Source organism: Colobus angolensis, unplaced genomic scaffold (genome assembly GCF_000951035.1).
Source record: "Colobus angolensis palliatus isolate OR3802 unplaced genomic scaffold, Cang.pa_1.0 Scaffold15, whole genome shotgun sequence".
In the NCBI taxonomy this organism is placed as follows: Eukaryota; Metazoa; Chordata; class Mammalia; order Primates; family Cercopithecidae; genus Colobus; species Colobus angolensis.
Window position 1 is genome coordinate 7,861,868 of NW_012114599.1, and position 22,205 is coordinate 7,884,072.

Below are 22,205 nucleotides of genomic sequence, written 5' to 3' on the forward strand. Positions count from 1 at the left end.
CCTCCCCCCTCCCCATGATAGGCCCAGTGTGTGATGTTCCCCTTCCCGAGTCCAAGTGATCTCATTGTTCAGTTCCCACCTATGAGTGTCTCTCACAGATTTTTTAAAGAGTATTCAGAAATTTAGTTAGAGCTATAACTTAATCTTTATTAAAATTGTCTTTCACCATGAAAATGAGCAGAGCCCTTTAAGATAGGTGAATTTACAATTATTTTTTCCTATCTGAAAATATTGTCCTTATCCTATTTTTGAAACACCTAAATTTCATATAAAGGGAAAAATAAATCTGTTATGGCTTCTGCTGTATTTGCTTAGTATACTAGGTATACAAGGGACTTCGAAAAGTTCATTGAAAAATAAAATTAATAGATAAAAATAAAAATGTAAACTTTCTTTCTCAATGTAAGTTCCATCAAGTTGAAGACACTTTTGCAAGTGATATTACCAACCATTTAATCCATTCCTAAAGAATGGAGGTTCTTGGGGTTTAACCATATCAATGCATTATTTTTTACATTATTGGCTAAAGAAAAGTGAGTGCCCTTTAAAGGTTTTTTAGGATTCTGAAACAAAAGGAAGTCAGAAGAAACCAAATTCAAATTGTAAGGTGGATGCCTAATGATGATTTCCCATCCAAGTCTCAAAAAATCACTCTTGTTTGATGAAAAGAATGAGCAGGAACATTATTGTGGTAGAGAATGACTCTCTGGTAAATCTTTCATGGGCATTTTTTTTTCTGCTAATGCTATGGTTAACTATCTCAAAATACTCTTGTAACAAGCAGATGTAATTGTTATTTGGCCCTCTGGAAAGTCAACAAGCAAAATGTCTCAAAAACTATTGCCATGAGCTTTGCTCTTGACCAGCCTGCTTTTGCTTTGCCTGGACCACTTCCACCTCTTGGTAGCCATTGCTTTGATTGTGCTTTGTCTCCAGGATCTTACTGATAAAGCCATGTTTCATCTCCTGTTACATTTTTTCAAAGAAATTCATCAGGATCTTGGTCCCAGTTATTTAAAATTTTCCCTGAAAGCTCTGCTCTTGTCTGTACTGATTTGGGTGCCATGGTTTTGTCACTCATTGAGTAAAAGGTCTTCTGAACTTTAATTTTTCAGAATTGTGTAAACTGAACCAATTGAGATGTCTATGGTATTGGCTACTGTTGGTGTTGTTAATCTTTGGCCTTCTTCAATTATAGCATGAATAAGATTAATTATTTTTCTTGCAAATTGAGGTAGATGCTCTTTCCGAATGCTTCATCTTCACCATTATTTTATCCCTTCATGGGAGTTGTCCATTTGTAAACTGCTGATTTCTTTGGAGCATTGTCTCCAGAAACTTTTAATAAAACATCAGTCATTTCATCATTCTTTTACCTGTACTTCACCATAAACTTTGTGCTTGTTCTTGCTTCAATTTTTGCAGAATTCATGTTACTCTGATAGAGGATATTTTAATACTGATGTCTTATCCTTCTTAGTGCCTCAAACTAGATCCTGTTCAGACATGTTACAATAAGTTACTTTGAATTTATTTTGGTGCATACATTTTTGACATTCATGAATAGTTTTTTCCTAATACACATTTTCCATGAACTTTTTGGAGACTCCGTATTACTGATGTCTCAGTCTTTGGAGGCCAGAGTTTGCCCTCCTGTTATCAACAAATGAAGACCATTCTCTTTCATTAGGCATGACCTTCCTAGGGAAACACAATTGAGTAACAAAAGGATATGTTTACTATTTTCTTCATTTTCATAGAAAAGTCTATTACTTATGTGTCCATGTGTTCTCATCATTTAGATCCCACTTATAAATGGGAACATGGAGTATTTGGTTTTCTGTTCTTGTATTAGTGTGTTAAGGAGAATGACCTCTAGCTTCATCCATGTTCCGGTAAAGGACATGATTTCATTCTTTTTTATGGCTGCATAGTATCCCATGGTATATATGTACCTCATTTTCTTTATCCAGCCTACCATTGATAAACATTTAGGCTGATTTTATGTCTTTGTTATTGTGAATAGTGCTACAATAAAGAGCACCAATGCTCCTTCAATGAACTACATGTGCACGTGTCTTTATGATAGAACAATTTATATTCCTTTGGGTATATATCTAGTAATGGGATTGCTGGGTTAAATGGTAATTCTGTTTTTAGGTATTTGAGGAATCACCACCCTGCTTTCTACAATGGTTGAACTAATTTACTCTCCCATTAACAATATATAAATGTTACTTTTTCTCCATAATCTCATCAGCACCTGTTATTTTTTGACTCTTTAATAATAGCCTGTCTGACAAATGTGAGATGGTATCTCTTTGAGATTTTATTTGCATTTCTTTAACGATCAGTGATGTTGAATTTTTTTACGTATGCTTGCTGGCCACAGGTATGTCTTCTTTTGAAAAGTCTCTGTACATGTTCTTTGTCCACTTTTTAATAGAATTTGTTTTCTCGTGTAATTTTTTTTTTTTTTTTTTAAGATGGAGTCTCGCTCTGTCGCCCAGGCTGGAGTACAGTGGTGCAATCTTGGCTTACTGCAACCTCCACCTCCTGGGTTCAAGCAATTCTCTGCCTCAGCCTCCTGAGTAGCTGGGATTACAGGTGCCTGCCACCATGCCTGGCTAATTTTTTTGTATTTTTAGTAGAGACAGGGTTTCACCATCTTGGCCAGGCTGGTCTTGAACTCCTGACCTCATGATCCACCTGCCTCAGCTTCCCAAAGTGCCGGAATTACAGGCATAAGCCACCACGCCCGGCCTCTGTAAACCTGTTTAAGGTCCTTATAGATGCTGGATATTAGGCCTTTGTGAGATGCATAGTTTGCACAATTTGTCTCCCATTCTGTAGGTTGTCTGTTTACTCTGCTTTTAGTTTCTTTTGCTGTGCAAAGGCTCTTAAGTTTAGTTAGTTCCTGTTTGCCAAGTTTTACTTTTGTTGCAATTGCTTTTGGCATATTCATCATGAAATCTTTGCCCATTCCTATGTCCAGAATGGTATTGCCTAGGTTTCCTTCTAGGATTTTTATAGATTTGGGTTTTAAATTTTAGTCTTACTCCATCTTAAGCTGATTTTTGTCTGTGGTTTGGGGAAGGTGTGCAGTTTCAATCTTGTGCATATGGCTAGTCAGTTATCCCAGCACCATTTATTGAATAGAGAGTTCTTTCCTCATTTCTTGTTTTTGTCAGCTTTGTTGAAGATCAGATGGTTGTAGGTGTGTAGCCTTATTCCTGGGTTCTCTATTCTGTTTCATTGCTCTATGTGTCTGTAAAAACAGTAATAAATTTCATAGTGTTATATACAGTATTAGTGCCAAAGTTTGTTATAACTTTTGTTATAGATATTTTTTGCAGATAATACACTGTAGGAAATCTAGCCAATTTTTTTGGTTATGAACAGATTTATTGCACAGATGTGACCATAACATTTATTATGCAGTGTTCTAGATTGGTGACAGAGGGTGAGCGTGTCAATATCCAGGATCACTGAGTCCTATTAGTTTTACATATATAGATATAAGCTCAATCTCTTTTGTGCAGACACTATTTGATTACTACAAAAATACGTTGAATATGAAAAAGAAAAAAAGTTTGGGCAACATAACTTCTACATAAGGAAGCTAGACCAGGAAATAAAAAGAAAAGAATAGGACAAGCTACTGAATGTAGAACAATGATTAATTTATTTACATTGAAAGACATTTTCAGTGCTTCCTCTGAAATTCAGGGTAACAGTGTGTTTCTTCATTGTGTTGTGTTTTTATGCCAGAATCACAGGACCAAGTGAGCAGTACTTCTTCCTCATTGCTGCCCGAACCATTAGCTGCCATAAAGAGTGGCTTGTTATTTGCTTGCTCCTCACTATCAGAGTTCATTATGAAGAATCATTATAACTTTAACCTCCTTCATTGCAGACAGGTTTTATAACTTCCTGAGATAAATCAAACCTGCCTGCATTATCTATCTCTGCCAGCCTCATCATGTTCCTTAGATGTCCAGATATTCTGTCACTAAGGGGACTCTCTCCTGCAGAAAAAAATGTGATAGAATTTTATTGACACAATTGGGATATCTTTTAGTCAGACCCAAAAACTATAATATGGTAATCTCTAAAGGTTTTCCTGGAGAGGTATCTGAAGATACTTGATGACACAATAAGAATAAGGTAAACCTCAAGGAGTTTTTAAGGGCAAAATGTAAAAATGACAAAGAAATATGGATAATTGAATAAATAAAAACAGGAATGGCCCTTTGGGTATGATATTCTTTTGATATCAGAGGAATGCAATGGAATATGTCACCAAGGCTATATATATATTTATATGAAATGTTCAGAAATTAGTAACTGATTATACAACATTATTTTCCTGAACTATGAATTATCCTTCTGCCGATTAATGTTTTTAAGGACTATTTCTAAGAGAGGATTCAAACACACTTAAATGTGTGTAAAATCTTTCATCGTCTTTTTCCACCCTCAGTACATTAAGATATTTGTTTTAATCATGAATGCACAGTACATATAGACTCATACATCACCTATTTGATAGAAAAGCTTTTTTTAATCCTTCTTTTGTGGACACATTTTGTAATTGAGCTTAGTTATCAGAAATGTATGAAAGTACATTTTTGAGTACTTAAATATTTTAACCTCACTTATTGTGCATGATTATAAATCAGGGAGGAGGAATGTAATGAATTAAGAGACAAATTCAAGGAAGTGTTGATGACTACCAATGTTGCTTCCTCAGGGCTATACAAACATGTGACCTGGTTTTTCTCTTTTTAGGTGGAAGGCCTTGAATACAAATACACATTCTAGGGTAGTAACATTCCAAAAGCAAATTGTGATCTGAATAGTCTAGGGGAAATAGTGGGAAAGGAAACTGATAGCAGAAAGAATAAGAAAATATATTTTCACTTGCACATATCTAATGATTATTTAATAATGTCCTTGAGGATGCAAATTTGGGGCTTCTAAAGGAAGAAGCAAGTTCTTGCTTATGCTTAGCTGGACGTGGAGTGATCCACCATCTCTAAGATTATATTGTCAGAGCTGTGTACCACATCATAAAAGTGTAGTTAAATAATTGTTGCTTTGATAAATTATACCAGCATGTTGACTGTAATGGATTCAATTTAAATTGACATCATTCTACCTCTGGCAGTTATAGATGGATCAGAAAAACTGACAGTTTTTCACAGATTATACTAAATGCTGCTGAGAGCAGTTAATGTTTTTAAAAGGCTCTTTTTCTACCAAAAGGACTTTCCAGTACAACATATACTGGCAAAATAATAGTAGGCTTTAGTTTAATCAGCACAAGAGTGTCAGTATATAAGCAGAATCTTCTATGCTATTCTTATGCATAAATGCTCCTAGCTTTTTAAATTAGTGTGATTTCCTGTCTCATGTACAAATAACAAGGGCATCTGGAATGAGAAGCCAGTTGTCCACCATTTACCAAATTTCACTCAGTTCACCGGAAAGCGTATGAGCTTTCAAACTGCTAAATATATTCTGTGACTAACTTATTGAAAGGCAGTGCTCCCTTCCAGAATGTCAGTTCCATAAGTAAGTCAAATGGGGAGGAAATGTCCTACTTAAGCTATTTATATTTATATTTTAAAGACACCAGTGATTAAATATATACATATAGTTGAAGGAAGTGACTAGATGCATTATATCATTTGACATGAAGAGCATAGCTTTCTAATACAAATGCTCGTGAAAAATAATTTTGGCAAAGGCTTACTGCTATTAGAACATCAATAAGCAAAGAAAAGTAATGCACATGGTAGATTCCAGATGCCGTTGCCTCACTGGAATAACATCACATAAGAAAGTCCGAAACATTTTATTTATTTTAACAAATGACTATCTTTCCATATCCTTCTTTATGTGCTAATCAAAGATTATACATAGTTTTATTTCCATACCACTTTCATCCTTTAAAAATTTAACATTTAAAATTCTGTTCTGAAGCATACAAATACGATTATTCTGTGCATTTTTCAGGATGTCTCTGGTTAATCCTTATTTTTGTAGGCAACATCTTCAATATTTCAACATTTAAATTTATATCAAACTGTTCATCATTTCTATCTGTCATTTATTGTGGTAAAATATATATAACATAACATTTACCATGTTAATCATTTTAAAGTCTATAGCTCAGTGACATTCAGTACATTCACATTGTTGTGCAATCATCATCACCGTTCATATCCAGAGCGTTTTAATCATCCCTTATTGAAACTCTGTACACATTAAACAATGTTTCTCCATTTCCCCATACCCACAGTCCTTGGCAGCCACCATTCTACTTTGTCTCTATGAATTTGACTACTCTAGATACCTCATATAAGAGGAATTACACAATATTTGTTCTTTGAGACTGACATTTCACCTAACATAATACTTCCAAGCTTCATTCATGTTATAGAATATATGAGAATTTCATTCCTTTTAAAGGCTGAGTAATATTCCGTTGTATGTATATACCACATTTTATTCATGTATTGTTGATAGAGATTTGGGTTGTTTCCACCTTTTGGCTATTGTGAATAATACTGCTAAAAACTCTTGGAGCAGATTATTTTCTTGATTCTATTTTAGCCTTCACTTTCTGCATTATATTTACTATTTTTACTTATGATCATAATATTTCTTATGTGGTGAATTATACGCTTCTTGAGAATCCTTGATGGCTTTGTATTCATAAGCCCATAGCAATGGAACACTTTTTAGACATAATAGGTATTACATGTTATCAGCTGAATTGGTAAATGCATCTCAGATCAACTCTAGACTTTGGACATAATCCAGACTTTGGACATAACTATCATCATCAAGAAGAAAAAATAAATCACATCCTTTCAATAATGATCACAGATAAACCCCTTTGCTTCTCTCCTGAGTCTCCAGTTTACTTTAAGCATTCTCAGAATAAGGAGGAAAAAGGAACTCCAGAACAACCATACATTCAATTGTATAAACTACATTATGAAACTACTAAAAATAGTAGACAATGATATACATATTGTAGGTACAAATTTGAAAGATAGAACATTTAAGTTTCATCCTGAATCAATGAGTTAGTTAACAGCTTTCTTTGTTACTATGGCATAAAAATTGAGTAGATGACAGGTTCTATTTGCCAGCCTTGTAGGGCAGCCTTGTAAGTGAATTATATGAAATTAATTAGCTTATCAACACAGTCTTATGTCACTTAATGATAGGGGTAGCTTCTGAGAAATGTTTTGCTGGGTGATTTTGTCCTTGTATGAACATTATAGAGCTTACTTATCCAAACCTAGATGGTAGGGCCTACTACACGCCAAGGCTACATTGTGTAGACAATTGCTTCTAGGCTACAAGCCAGTACACATGTTACCGTACTGAATACTGTAGGCAATTTTAATGCAATAGTATTTGTCTATCTAAACATAGAAAAGGTACAGTAAAAATATTATGTAAAAGATAAAAAAAGATACACACCCATATGGGGCAGCTCCATTTATAATTTAATGGGATCACCATTGTATATGTGGTCTGTCTTTGGCCAAAATGTCATTATGCAGTGCATGACTGTAGATGCTTTTTAGCAGGTATAATTTTTGCCATCCTATTTATCCATATAACATAACTTTAGCAACATACTTTATCAAGGCTGATGCAATAAGTGATTCTGAATCTTGAGAAGGAGCTAAAATTTTAAAGAGGATAATAATTGAGTTTATTCAGCATTGCTACGGATCCAGCTGCTATACCAGGTACTTGGCACTCATTATTTCATATGAATAAGTTTATGCTTTTACATCTGCTGTTTTTCAATAGAAGGAGAAACTGAAGAGCAGAGAAGTTATTTAATTTGGCAGGAAATTTGGTCAACATTAGTATCTAGGTTTGTCTGGCACCAAAATGCCATCTCCTTCCAGTATCTTAAAATATTATTTGCAATAAAATTATTAAAATATTTTTCAAACATTTAGCTTTTCCAACTGTGTCACTTTTTTAGGTAAAACTAATTGGGAGCTAAGTTTTTTTAAGAAATGATTTTAAAATAAACTATTTTTAAAAACCTCATATATGCATATGGTACAAAATTCAGTACATATAAGAATGTGTAAAAGAAATCTTCCCATTCTTATGTCCAGCCACCTATTCTCCCTCTCTGGAGTAGTTACTATTATTAACTTGGGTTATACTTTTCCATAGACATCCTCTGAAAATACAAGCACGTATTTCATGTAGTTGTTTCACTTAAAATATCTTAGCTGTTTTTTCTGTATTAGTACACACAATGCTGCTTTATTGCTTTAACAGCTATGTAAGATACTACTTTATTGTTGAACCATAATTATTTAGCCAGTCCATTGTTGATCAACATTTATATTGCTGCATTTTTCCTTTGCTATTGAAATTAAAGCTTCAGTGAGTATCTCTGTATGATATCCACTTTTCACATGTGCTAAAATAGTTCAAAGATAATTCCCTAGAAGTACAATTTCTGGCCGGGCACGGTGGCTCAAGCCTGTAATCCCAGCACTTTGGGAGGCCGAGACGGGCGGATCACGAGGTCAGGAGATCGAGACCATCCTGGCTAACATGGTGAAACCCCGTCTCTACTAAAAATACAAAAAACTAGCTGGGCGAGGTGGCGGGCGCCTGTAGTCCCAGCTACTCAGGAGGCTGAGGCAGGAGAATGGCATAAACCCGGGAGGCGGAGCTTGCAGTGAGCTGAGATCCGGCCACTGCACTCCAGCTCGGGCGACAGAGCAAGACTCCTGTCTCAAAAAAAACAAACAAAAAAAACAATTTCTGGAAAAGATTCTATGTATTTTTAACTTTTATAGATATTGGTTGTATTTTCTTAAATAGTTTTGAGGTAATAAAAAATGAATTTCTTCTGAGAGGCTCAAGGTCCTTTATAAATTCCACAGAATCAACAATAGTATTCTGGGAGAAGACAAGCAGCAATTATTGCAGTAAAGCTATAATTAAATTAAATCAAAAACCAGCACAAGAAAGTCAGCATCTCCTATAGTGTGGTTGGTGTCATCATAGATCTTGTGTATCAATGAGGCTAGGAAGTAACGCAAAATATGCTTGTAGGGGAAGAGGTGGAGCACGATGGCAGAATAGAAAGCTCCACCAATTGTCCCCACAAGGACACCAAGTTAACAAGTATCTATACAGAAAAAACACCTTTGTAAGAACCAAAAATCAGATAAACACTCATAGTACCTGGTTTCAACTTCATATCACTGAAAGAGGCAATGAGGAGATAGGAAAAACAGTCCTGAATCTCTGACGCCACCCGTCCTCCACCCCCAGCAGCCGTGGGATGGTGTAGAGAGAGTGTCTGGGCTTTGGGGGAAGGAGAACACAACAATTGTGTGGCATGGAACTCAGGACTGTTCTGTTGCAGGGGAAAGAAAAACCTAACCAGACTCAGATGATGCCCACACATGGAGGGGGCATTTAAACCAGCCCTAGCCAGAGGGGAATCATCCGTCCCAGCAGTATGAACTGGAGTGCCTAGAAACCTTGCCACTAATGGCCAAAGTGCTCTCAGTTTCTAAGCAAACTTGAAAGGCAGTCTAGGCCATAAGGACTGCAACTTATAGGCAAGTCCTAGGGCTTAACTAGGCCCAGAGACAGTGGACTGGAAGGGCGGGAGGTAGGGGGATGGTTGGGGAAGTGATGCAGTATACTGAGACATTAGCTGGGGCAGCTAAGGAAGTGCTGGCATCACTCCTCCCCTAACCTTAGGCTGCAGAGTGCCTGATAGCTCAAGAGAGATATCTTTCTGCTTGAGGAGAGGAGAAAAAAGTGTGGGGAAGACTTTGTCTTGCATTTTGGATACCAGCTCAGCCACAGCAGGATAGGGTACTAGTCAGAGTCATGAGGCCCCCATTCCAGGCCCTAGCTCCCAGATGACATTTCTAGACACATCCTAGGCCAGAAGGGAACATGCTGCCTTGAAGAAAAAGACCCAGTCTTTCCAGCATTAATCACCTGCTAACTGAAGAGCCCTTGGGTCTTGAAAAACCAGTGGCGATACCCAGGTACTACATTGAGGACCTTGGGTGAGCCTCTGAGACTTGCTTGCTTCAAGGGAGACTCAGCACATTACCAGCTGTGGTGGCTATAGGACAAAACTCCTTCTGCTTGAGAAAAGTGGAGGGAAAAGTAAAGGGGCCTTTGTCTTGCACCTTAGATACCAGCACAGCCAAAGTAGGGTAGAGCACTAAGTAGGCTCTTAGAGTCCATGGTTACAGGACTTGACTTTTGGATGGCGTTCCTGGACCTTTCCTGGGCCAGAGAGAAACCACTGCCCTGAAGAGTGAGTCCCAGGCCGGGCAGCATTTACTACAAACTGGCTTAAGAGACCTTGAGCCTTAAGGGAACATTGGTGGCAGTCTGACAGTATTACCTGTGGCCAGCGGTGGTGGTCACTATGGGGTGAGGCTCCTCTGCCTGTGGAAAGAGGAGGGAAGAGTGGAAGGGACTCTGTCTTGTGATGTGAGTGCCAGTTCAGCTGCAATATAATAGAATACCATGAAGATTTCTAAGGTTTTTGACTCTAGTCCTTGACTCCCAGAAGGCACTTCTGGACCCACCTGAGGTCTGAGGACCTTGTTACCATGAAGGGAAGAACACAGGCCTGACTGGCTTTGCCACCTGCTGATTGTAGAGCCCCAGGGCCTTGAGTGAACATAGGCAGTAGGCAGGGAGTGATTATAGCAGGCCTTGGGCGAGACCCAGTGCTGTGCTGGCTTCAAGTCTGACCCAGCGCAGTCATAGTGGTGGTGGCCACAGCATGCTTGTGTCACTCAATCCCCAGCTTTAGGTGGCTCAGAAAGAGAGAGACTCTGTATGTTTGGGAGAAAGTAAAGGAAGAGTACAAGAGTTTCCACCTGGTAATCCAGAAAATTCTTTCAGATCTTGTTTAAGATAGTCAAGGTGGTACCTATATGAGGGTGCAAAAACCACAGTGATACTGGGCTTGGGGTGCCCCCTACAGCAGAGACAACTTAAACCACAATACCCAAGTCCTTTAAAATACCTGGAAAGTCTTCCCAACAAGGTGGCTTCAAATAAACCCAGACAATGAAGACTATAATAAATACCTAACTCTTCAATGCCCAGACACTGAAGAACATCTACTAGCATCAGCACCATCCAGGAAAACATGGCTTTACCAAATGAACTAAATAAGGCACCAGGTACCAATCCTGGAGAAACAGAGATATATGAGCTTTAAGAAAGAGAATTCAAAATAACTATGTTGAGCAAACTCAAAGAAATTCAATATAACACAGAGAAGATAAATTTAACAAAGAGATTGAAATAATTAAAAATAATCAGAAATTCTGGAGCCAAAAAATGCAACTGCCATACTGAGGACTGTGTCAGAGTTCTTTAATAGCAGAATTGATGAAGAATAAGAAGGAATTAGTGAGCTTAAAGACAGACTACTTGAAAATACACAGAGGAGACAAAAGAAAAAAGAATTTTAAAAATGATAAAAACATGCCTACAGTATCTAGAAAATAGCCTCAACAGGGCAAATCTAAGACTTATTGGTCTTAAAGGGGAGGTAAAGAAAGAAATTAGGGGAGAAAGTTTATTCAAAAGGATAGTAACAGAGAACTTCCTAAACCTAGAGAAAGATATCAATGCTCAAGTACAGGAAGGTTATAGAATACTAGGCATATTTAACCCAAAGAAGAATACCTCAATGCATTTAATAATCAAACTCCCAAAGTCAATGATGAAGGATCCAAAAAGCATCAAGAGGAAAGAAGCAAATAACATACAATGGAGCTCCAACATTTCTGGCAGCAGAGTTTTCAGTGGAAACCTTACAGACCAGGAGAGAGTGGCATAACATATTTAAAGTGCTGAAGGAAAAAAACCTTTTACTCTGGAATAGTGTATCTGGTGAAAATATCCTTCAAACATGAAGGAGAAAGAAAGACCAAAAAAATGCTGAGGGATTTCATTAATACCAGGCCTGTCCAACAAGAAATGCTAAAGGGAGTACTTCATTCAGAAAGAAAAAGACGTTAATGAGCAGCAAATAATCACCTGAAGGTACAAAACTTACTGGTAATAGTAAGAACACAGAAAAATACAGAATATTGTAACACTAACTGTGGTTTGTAAACAACTCTTATTCTAAGTAGAAAGAATAAAAGATGAACCAATAAAAAATAATAACTACAACAACTCTTCTAGACATAGTCAGTACAATAAGATATAAGTAAAAACAACAAAAAGTTAAAAAGCAGTGGGACAAAGTCAAGGTGAGTTTTTATTAGCTTTCTTTTCTCTTGCATTTGTTTGTTTATGCAAATACTGTTAAGTTGTTATCAGGTTAAAATAATGCATTATAAGATAGTATTTGCAAGCCTTATAGTAATCTCAAACAAAAAAAGCATACAATGGACACACAAAAATTAAAAAGCAAGAGACTAAATCATATCACCAGTGGAAATCATTTTCACTACAGGAAGATAAGAATTGAAAGAAAGGAGGAAGAGAAAACCACAAAATAATCAGAAAGCAAATAACAAAATGGCAGGAGTAAGTCCTTACTTATCAATAATAACATTGACTGTAAATGAACTAAACTCTACAATTAAAAGACAGACTGACTGAATGGATGAAAAATAAAACCCATTGATCTGTTGCCTACAAGAAACACACTTCACCTATAAAGACACCCATAGACTGAAAATAAAAAGATTGAAGAAGATATTCCATGCTAATGGATGCCAAAAAAGAGCAAGGATTGCTACATCAGATATTAATAAAATATATTTCAAAACTAAAACAAAAGACAAAGAAGATCACTATATAGTAACAAATGTGTCAATTCAGCAAGAGGATATAGCAATTTAAAATATATATGTATCCAACATGAGAGCACCCAGTTATATCAAGGAAATGCTATTAGAGCTGAAGAGAGAGGCCTCAAGACTTCAAACACCTCACTTCTGTCATTGGACAGATTTTCCAGACAGAAAACAACAAAGAAACATCAGAATTAATCTTCACTATAGACCAAATGGATATAATAAATATTTACAAAAGATTTCATCCAAAGCCTACAGAATGTACATTCTTTTCCTCAGCATATGGATTATTCTCAAGTCTAGACCACATGTTTGGTCACAAAATAAGCCTTAAAACATTCAAAAAATTGAAATAATATCAACCATCTTCCCTTACCACAATGGACTAAAACTAGAAATTAGTAACAAGAAGAATTTTGGAAACTATACAAATATCTGGAAATTAAACAACATGCTCCTGAATGACCAGTGGCTCAATGGCGAAATTAAGAAAACATTTGAAAAACTTCTTGAAACAAATGATAATGAGAACACAACATACTAAAACCTATGGGATATAAAAAAAGCAGTACTAGAAGGGAAGTTTATAGCTATAAGTGTCTACATAAAAAAGAGGAAAAACTTCAATAAACAATCTAGTTATGCATATTAAAGAATTAGAAGTGCAACAGCAAACCAAACCCAAAATCAATAGAAGAAATAATAAAGATTAGAGCAGAAACAAATACAATTGAAATAAAAAATACAAAAGATCAATGAAACAAAAAGTTGGTTTTCTGAAAAGTGAAGCAAAATTGACAAAACCTTAGCCAAACTAAGGAAAAAAGAAGATCCAAATAAATAAAATCAGAAATGAAAAAGGATTTTCATTTTCATCCTTTCAAATCAAAGGATTTTCATCCAACTGATACTGAAGAAAATCAAATGACCATTAGTGGCTACCATGAGAAACCTTATGTCAATAAATTGGAAAATCTAGAAGAAATGAACAAATTCCTAGATATATACAACCTATGAAGATTGAACCAGAAGTAAATCTAAACCCTGAAAAGACTAATACCAAATAATGAGATTGAAGTCATAATAAAATGTCTCCCACTAAAGAAAATTCCAGGACTTAATGGTTTCACTACTAATTTCTACCAAACAGTTAAAGAAGAACTAATGCCAATCTTATTCAAACTATTCTGTAAAATAAAGGAGGAAGGAATATTTCCAAACTCATTCTATGAGGCCAGTATTACCCTGATATCAAATACCAGGCAAAGACACATCAAAAAAAGAAAACTACAGGCTATTAGGTCTGATGAATATATATACAAAAATCCTCCACAAAATACTAGCAAACCCAATTCAACAATACATTAGAAATATTATTCATCATTGCCAAGTGGTATTTATCCCAGGAGGCAAGAATGATTCAACATGTGCAAATTAATCAATGTGTACATGTAATATATCACATCAAAATTATGAAGTATAAAGATAACATGATGATTTCAATTGATGCCGAAAAAGCATTTGATAAAATTCAACATCCCCTCATGATAAAAACCCTCAAAATACTATCTATAGAAGGAACATACTCCAACATGATAAAAGCCATATATGACAGACTGACAGCAAGTACATGCAATGGGGAGAAACTGAAAGCCTTTCCTGTAGGAGCAGGAATATGACAAGGATGCTCACTGTCACCATGGTTGTTCAACATAGCACTGGAAGTCCTAGCTAGAGCAGTCAGGAGAAAGATATAAAGGGCATCCAAGTTGGAAATGAAATCAAATTATCCTTGTTTTCTGAAAAACCTAAAAACTCCACAAGAAAACTATGAGAATTGTTACAGTCAGTAAAATTGAGGTATACAAAATCAACATACAAAAATCAGTACATTTCTATATGTCAACAGTGAACAATGTGAAAAAGAAAAAAAATCCCATGTACAGTAGCCACACATAAAAGTAAATACCTGTGAATTAGCTTATCCAGAGAAATGAAAGATCTCTATAATCAAAACTACAAACACTGATGAAGGAAATTGAAGAGGACACCAAAAATCAGAAAGAAAAAATATTCCATGTTTATGGATTGGAATTATCAATATTGTTAAAATGTCCATACTACCCAAAGCAATCTACAGATTCAATGCAATCTCTATAAAAATACCAATGATATTCTCCAAAGAATTAGCAAAAACAATCCTAAAATTTATATGGAACCACAAAAGACCCAGAACAGCCAAAGCTATCCTAAGAAAAAGAACAAAATGGGAGGAATCACATTACTTGACTTCAAATTATATGACCGAGCTATGGTAACCAAAACAGCCTGGTACTGGCATATAAACAGACACATAGTCCAATGGAACAGATTAGACAACTCAGAAACCAATCCACACACCTACACTGAATTCATTTTCAATAAAGGTGCCAAGAACATACACTAGGAAAAAGACAGTCTCTTCAGTAATAAATGGTGCTTGGAAAACTGGCTATCAGTTTTCAGAAGAATGAAACTAGACCCCTATCTCTTGCCATATACAAAAATCAAATCAAAATGGATTATAGACTTAAATCTAAGACCTCAAACCATGAAACTACTATGGGAAAACATTAAGGAAACTCTCTAGGACATTTGTATGGGCAAAGATTTCTTAAGAAATATGCCACAGGCACTGGCAACCAAAACAACAATGAACAAATAGGATCATATTAAATTTAAAAACTTTTGTATAGCAAATGATACAATCAACAAAGTGAAGAGAAAACTCATGTAATGGGAGAAAATATTTTTAAACTACCCATCTGACAAGGGATTAATGACCAGAATATATAAGGAGCTCAAACAACTCTATAGAAAAAAAATCTAATTGATCAAAAGATAGGCAAAAGACTTGAATAGACTTTTTTTAAAGAAAAAGACATACAAATGGCATACATATGAAAAGGTGCTCAACATCATTGATCATCAGAGAAATGCAAATCAAAACTACAATGAGATATCATCTCATCCCAGTTAAAATGACTTATATCCAAAAGATAGGCAATAACAAATTCTGGCAAGGATGTGGAGAAAAGGGAAGCCTCATACATTGGTGAGAATGTAAATTAGTACAACCACTCTGGAGAATGGTTTGGAGGTTCCTTAAAAAACTAAAAATTCAGCTCCTATATGATCCAGCAATTTCACTGCTGGGTATATACTCAAAGGAAAGGAAATCAGTATATCAAATAAATATCTGCACTCCCATGTTTATTGCAGTACTGTCTATAGTGGCTAAGATTTGGAAGCAACCTAAGTGTTCATCAACAGATGAATGGATAAAGAAAATGTGTTATATATACACAATGGAGTACTATTCAGCCTTAAAAAGAATGAGATTTAGCCATTTGCAACAACATGAATGGAACTGGAAATCATTATGTTAAGTGAAGTAAGCCAGGCACAGAAGGACAAACATCACGTGTTCTCACTTACTCATGGGATCTAAAAATCAAATGAATTGAACTTATGGACATAGAGAGTAGAAGGTGGTTGCCTGGGAAGGGTAGTGGGGGTTGGGGGAGAGGTAGAGATGGTGGGTTAAAAAGATAGAATGAATAAGAGCTACTATTTGATAGCCCAATAGGGTGACTATAGTCACAATAACTCAATTGTTTATTATAAAATAAGAATTTAATTGGATTGTTTGTAGCTCAAAGGAGAAATTCTTGAGGGGATAGATACCTTATTCTCTACCATGTACTTATTTCACATTGCATGACTGTTTTAAAAATCTTATGTACTCTATAAATACATACAACTAGTATGTACCCACAAAAAAATTAAAAAATTAATTTTTTTGAACGAATAGCAAAATGGTAGAAGAGGAGAATTTTAGAGGATGAGGAGTAGAACAAATAGAACCAAATTACAATGAAACAGTCTCCAAGACCTGCAGGACAGATTTACACCAGGGTAGAGCAAGTTAAGCCTGAGCCTTTGCCACCTCGCTCTTCCCCCTGCCTTTCCATCTTTAACTTCTGGAATCAGACAACTAGAAGACCTTGAAGTCATTACAGCTGTGAAAAAGGATTCAAAATTATGATTAAAAAGAAGAAACTAATCAAGATGGTCTAGGGATTTAACACGTATCAAGTAGTTAAAAAAATGGTGCTTAATTTACAGAAAGCAGACCTCAATATGACTATGTGGTTCAAATGCTTAGGTATCCACAGACAGATTTAAAGATAAGTCAAAGAGAACAGTTGTTTACTTCTACATTAAAAATAACATACCCACTAGCTCTTATTCATATATATCAAGAGGAATGCCTAAAAAGTAGCAACCCTGGCTGTAGGAACAAGAGTTGAACACTATTGGAAACATTATGTGGATCTAACCCATTGTAAGAGATGCAAAAACATAGGTCCTCATTTCCTTCTCAAGGTTACATGTCAGGCTGATTTTCTCATGCTCGGGACACAGACCTACTCTTGTGTATGTGAGCATACACAATGCCTCTTTCATTTTTCTCTGGATGCTAGTCTAGTTTCTTATCTGAACTTCTGTTCATCTATTTCTGAACTCTTCTGTGGTTTTAACTGTATCATTCAGACACTGACTCTGGGCTTAGGGGTAAAAACTGGGGAGGGAGGCTGAGAGTAGAATTCCTTGAGGATGGCTCCACATTTACTTTGATCTGGACACAAGTGGAGCCTTTGGCATGGAGACCACTGGAAAATGAAGAAGGTAGGAAGCTCACTATTCAGGCTGAGCAGTGCTCACAATCTGCAGGGTGGGTTAAGGCCCAGGCTTTATTCATGCCACGTTGTGGGACTAGACTACTATTTAAGTAAGAGAGGGAATAGGTACGTCTGATGAAGCCTGGAACTGAAGGAGAAATGGTATGTATATAGATATTTTTCAGTGATTGAAACTCTTTTCTGGGCCAGGAGCCATATGTCTGATGTTCTGAGTTCTGCCTCAAACGACTTTACTTCAGTGCGGGTACAAATTCTGAAACTTTTCCTTGGATAGCCTGATCCATGAGCTTCACTCAGAAAACATTTCTGGATCTATGCAAGCTAGAACTCAAAATTGATGAAACATGAAGCAGAGGCATGAATATGGTATCCTACCTTGATTTTGATTTCTGATCTGGTTCAGGCTTAGAAAGGCAAGTAATTTTATAATTACATTCAGAATGATCAACCCACCTAGAAAACTTAGAAAGTTACTGGGATTAGTACCAATGTCACAACTAGTTTTGCTTAGAAGCTTTAACGAATAATCCCTTGGTGGATTCATTGATGTCTTCTGTTTCTGAAACCTGTGCCTCTGACTTAGAGCTTGTATCCATATAGCCAATCTAGTTCTGCTTTTAGTCATGTTAATCTCTTCTATCTTTGCTAAAGATTGCACCTTGTGCTTGTCTTCACTGTTTGATCCAAATTATTGACCTCTGGCTTCAGATTTACCTCCCACAGATATTGTACCTGCCTACATCTTCTTTCTATGCTAATTAAATATAAAATTTTGCCCTATTACTGATTACCTTTTTATTCACACTGCTCCTCTATATTTCTCTAATTAAAATCTTTTCAACCTAAGTATAGGTCTTTACTAAAGCAGCTGAATGGAAAATATTAAAGATCACTCTATCTAAACGAAGGACACACTTTAGAGAAGGGTATAATGAAATCTATGACACAGTTAAGCACCTTGATGATTAAACTAAGTTAGTTTCCTCTTAGTCTTAAGCATCTTTCATGAGTCAGTCAAAGGCTTTAGGTGGGCTGTGAGAGCCTAGCCCTTGTTTTTGAGAATTTCAGGGCAGAGTGAAGCCCTTTAAAGCTCTGTAATAGAGGTCAATGTGCAGCTTGCAAGTGATCAGAAAAGGACTCTGCCTATTCCTTAACATTTCTCTGTCTCAGTTTTACCTTCTTCCTCTTTCTTTGGGGTTAATACACATTTTTTAAAATCGTGTTTTGATATTCTTTCTCCTTTTTAAAATAATGATCTTCAGACAAAAACTCTCTTCTTTTTAGTGATGCAAATGTAACATATATCCACAAGACTCAACTAAGTCACATTTTGGTAAGAACAGGAAAACAAGGTTTTAAGATAATGGAAGCCTCAAATAAGAAAGAAAAAAAATGAGAGTATCTTGCTTCTCATTCTCATTTCTTTGTAGCAAAATTACTTTATAAACTTCTCTCAAACCTACTATAGACATGAGATATGCTCCCTTTTGCCTTTTAACTCATCTCTACATTACTCTACCCATTTCTTCTCTTCTATAGCTGCCAATATGGAGTAGTTTTGTGTCTATATTTTACTGTACCCCACACACATACATATTACCCCATGATTACCTTTTCTGACATATTTTGCCCTTGCACTAATATAAGTCCATGGCCTATTAAGTGCATAAGCAATGGGAATTATATGAAGTGCAATTTCTCCCTATGCTTTATATATGTGAGAAAGAGGTTTAAGAGAAACTGAATCCCAAACAGTTTTGTTTTTTTCATGGTCTAGGTGTGAGTAGAATGATATTTTTCCACCTTCAGTGACCTGCATAGAGAAGAATTTTAAGATGTGCCATTTAAAACAGTCATTTTTTCCTGAAAAATGGTAGCTTATGCTATAAATCAGAACAAAGCTTCCAAGTAAGAACATTCTTCTGAGTGATGAAAATGAACTCCTTTGTATTATATGTAATGGAAAGAAAGAATAGACTTCTAGGTTTCAGGCCTGCAGAATATATATTGCAGCTCAAGGCATGGGCAACCTGCCAATGATGAGGACTGATTATTTACCTAATGATTGTTCTTCAGCCCATTTTATGTGTGTGATGCATTATTGAGAGAGACCAACAAGGCAGAAATGGAAATTACATGGACCCAATGTGGTCATCTTCAACAATTTATATACAGAAAACTCCTGGTACTTAAAATCTACTATTTAACTATAATGGATAGCATAGTACTAATACAAAATGAAACCAACAAATAAAGAAGGATAAAAATATTTCAAGAGTTTATTTAAGCTAGAATAGAAAGACTGTTGTGGCTCCACTTCTGCTGCATTATTTATCTACAAAAGTTTGTAAAATCTTCAGTGAGGCTTTTAAAAAAATGTGATAGTAACAGTGATTGCAAATGTGAATTTCCTTTATATTTTATTTATTTTTCAGCCATGGTCAGCTTCTGGGTTATTTGGAAGAAACTCAACCAAAGTGGGAAGCTACTTTAATTTCATATAGTCCATAAAACAAGGGATGACTTATAGAGCAGCTTTCTCTAACTTAAGGCTTTGAAAATATAAAGCTCTGGGAGACTGAAATCACTAGATCTCCTGTGGTTTGCAGGATAATGGATTCATACTACTCTGCCAAAACATACGTACTTACTAAACAAAAATTTAGAACATTGTTGATCTCCAGAATGTGCAGAAATTAAGAATCAAAACAAGAGTCGAGCCGATATCAATGAATACTTCCCCCATTACCTCAAGTTTGAAGAACTGCAGAGTTTTTGTTTGAAAATAATGCCATGATTTCAAAATAAAAATCCCAGTTTTGATTACATAAATAAGATTTTAAGATGTCCAGCTTCTTTAAGCCATAAACTTTATTCTGTATGTATGTTATCAGATACCTGCCTTGTCTAAATAGTTTGTCCATGTGTCTAAAGGATACTGACCAAGCTGAAAGAAAATGATACCTCCCCAAATAATTTTTACACAAAGATAAGTTTCATTTAATTATTGGCTGTGTATCCAGTTCTGGGTATTGTTTGGATACGTCTTTTGTGAAACTGCTAAGCTAAAATAAAAGATGACTAGAAACTGAGTCTGTCGTAACAGTTCTATGACCTTCAAAAGCTATTCAAATTCTTCAAGCCTGTTTTCTTACTTGTAAAGTGAGGCTAATAACATATACAGCACTTGGTGTTTTTGTTTGTTTGTTTGTTTTGAGACACAGTCTTGCTCTGTCAGCCAGGCTGGAGTGCAGTGGCATGATTTCGGCTCACTACAACCTCTGGTTCCCAGGCTCAAGCAATTCTCATGCCACAGCTTCCCGAGTAGCTGGGATTACAGGCCTGTACCATCATGCCGGGCTAGGTTTTATATTTTTTTTTGTAGAGACAGTGTTTCACCATGTTGTCCAGGCTGGTCTGGAAATCCTGACCTCAGGTAATCCGCCCGCCTCGGCCTCCCAAAGTGCTGGGAGGTGTGGGCCACTGCGCCTGGCCAATACTTGGTTTTTAAAAGCAAAATAGATAATTACTCTAAGGCCCTTAATACAGTATTCAGGGGGTTAAAAAAAAAAACAAACTATAAAATTTTGTTAATTACAATAAAGAGTATGGTAGAAACATTCGATTTACGAATAGGAATAAATATAACAATATACAGATAAAACTTTAAAAGAAGTATTTGTGAAAAGTTATAAAATTTTATATGATTTTAAAAATGTATTCAGTGGGTTTTCTTGAAGTGGCTTCATATTATAAAGGTGTTGTTTCTTCCAAACCAATACACAGATTTAATGCAATTCCAATGAAAACTATATCTATCTATTTATCTATCTATCCATCTATCTCTCTCTCTATCTATCTAAACTCCAATGACTTTAATCAGTATAGGGTATATTTCTAGTTAGAATTTTGTGATAATGTGCATTTTACTTGATTTTCTAGTCAACTGAGTTTAAACTTTGCTATTATTTGTATGATAAAATATTAAGCACAAATCCAGTACTTAAGTGCAATAGCATATTTATACCATTAACATAGTTCTGGTGTATAGAAAACTATTCATAAAGTCTCAGTATTATTATGATTCTCTTAGTGATATTTAAATTCTAAATATGCACACTTTGAAGTATATTTTATAGAAAGAGCAACAAAAAACCAAAGTGATTGGCTAAAGACAATAAAACTATAAAACAAAATAAAGAAAAATAAAAAAAACACAAATAAAAAATATCTGTTGTTTCTTTAAGGTTATTATCAGAATTAATGAAGAAAGTAAAGCTCTCATAATAGAAAATAATTCAGTGAAGTACTAAATGATACATCTGGGAAAATCAGTTTGTTAGAAAATAGGCAGCTAGGAGACAGAAGGAACTCCTATAGATTGAAATAATAAATCACCACAGCAAAATGTGCTTGCCATACTTGAAAAGCGAACTGGTTGAAAGATTTGGGTTAAACCAGTCTTAAAGCTTTTAATAAGAATGTGGTCGAAGGGGCGGAGCAAGATGGCCGAATAGGAACAGCTACAGTCTCCAACTCCCAGCGCGAAGGACACAGAAGACCGGTGATTTCTGCATTTTGAACTGAG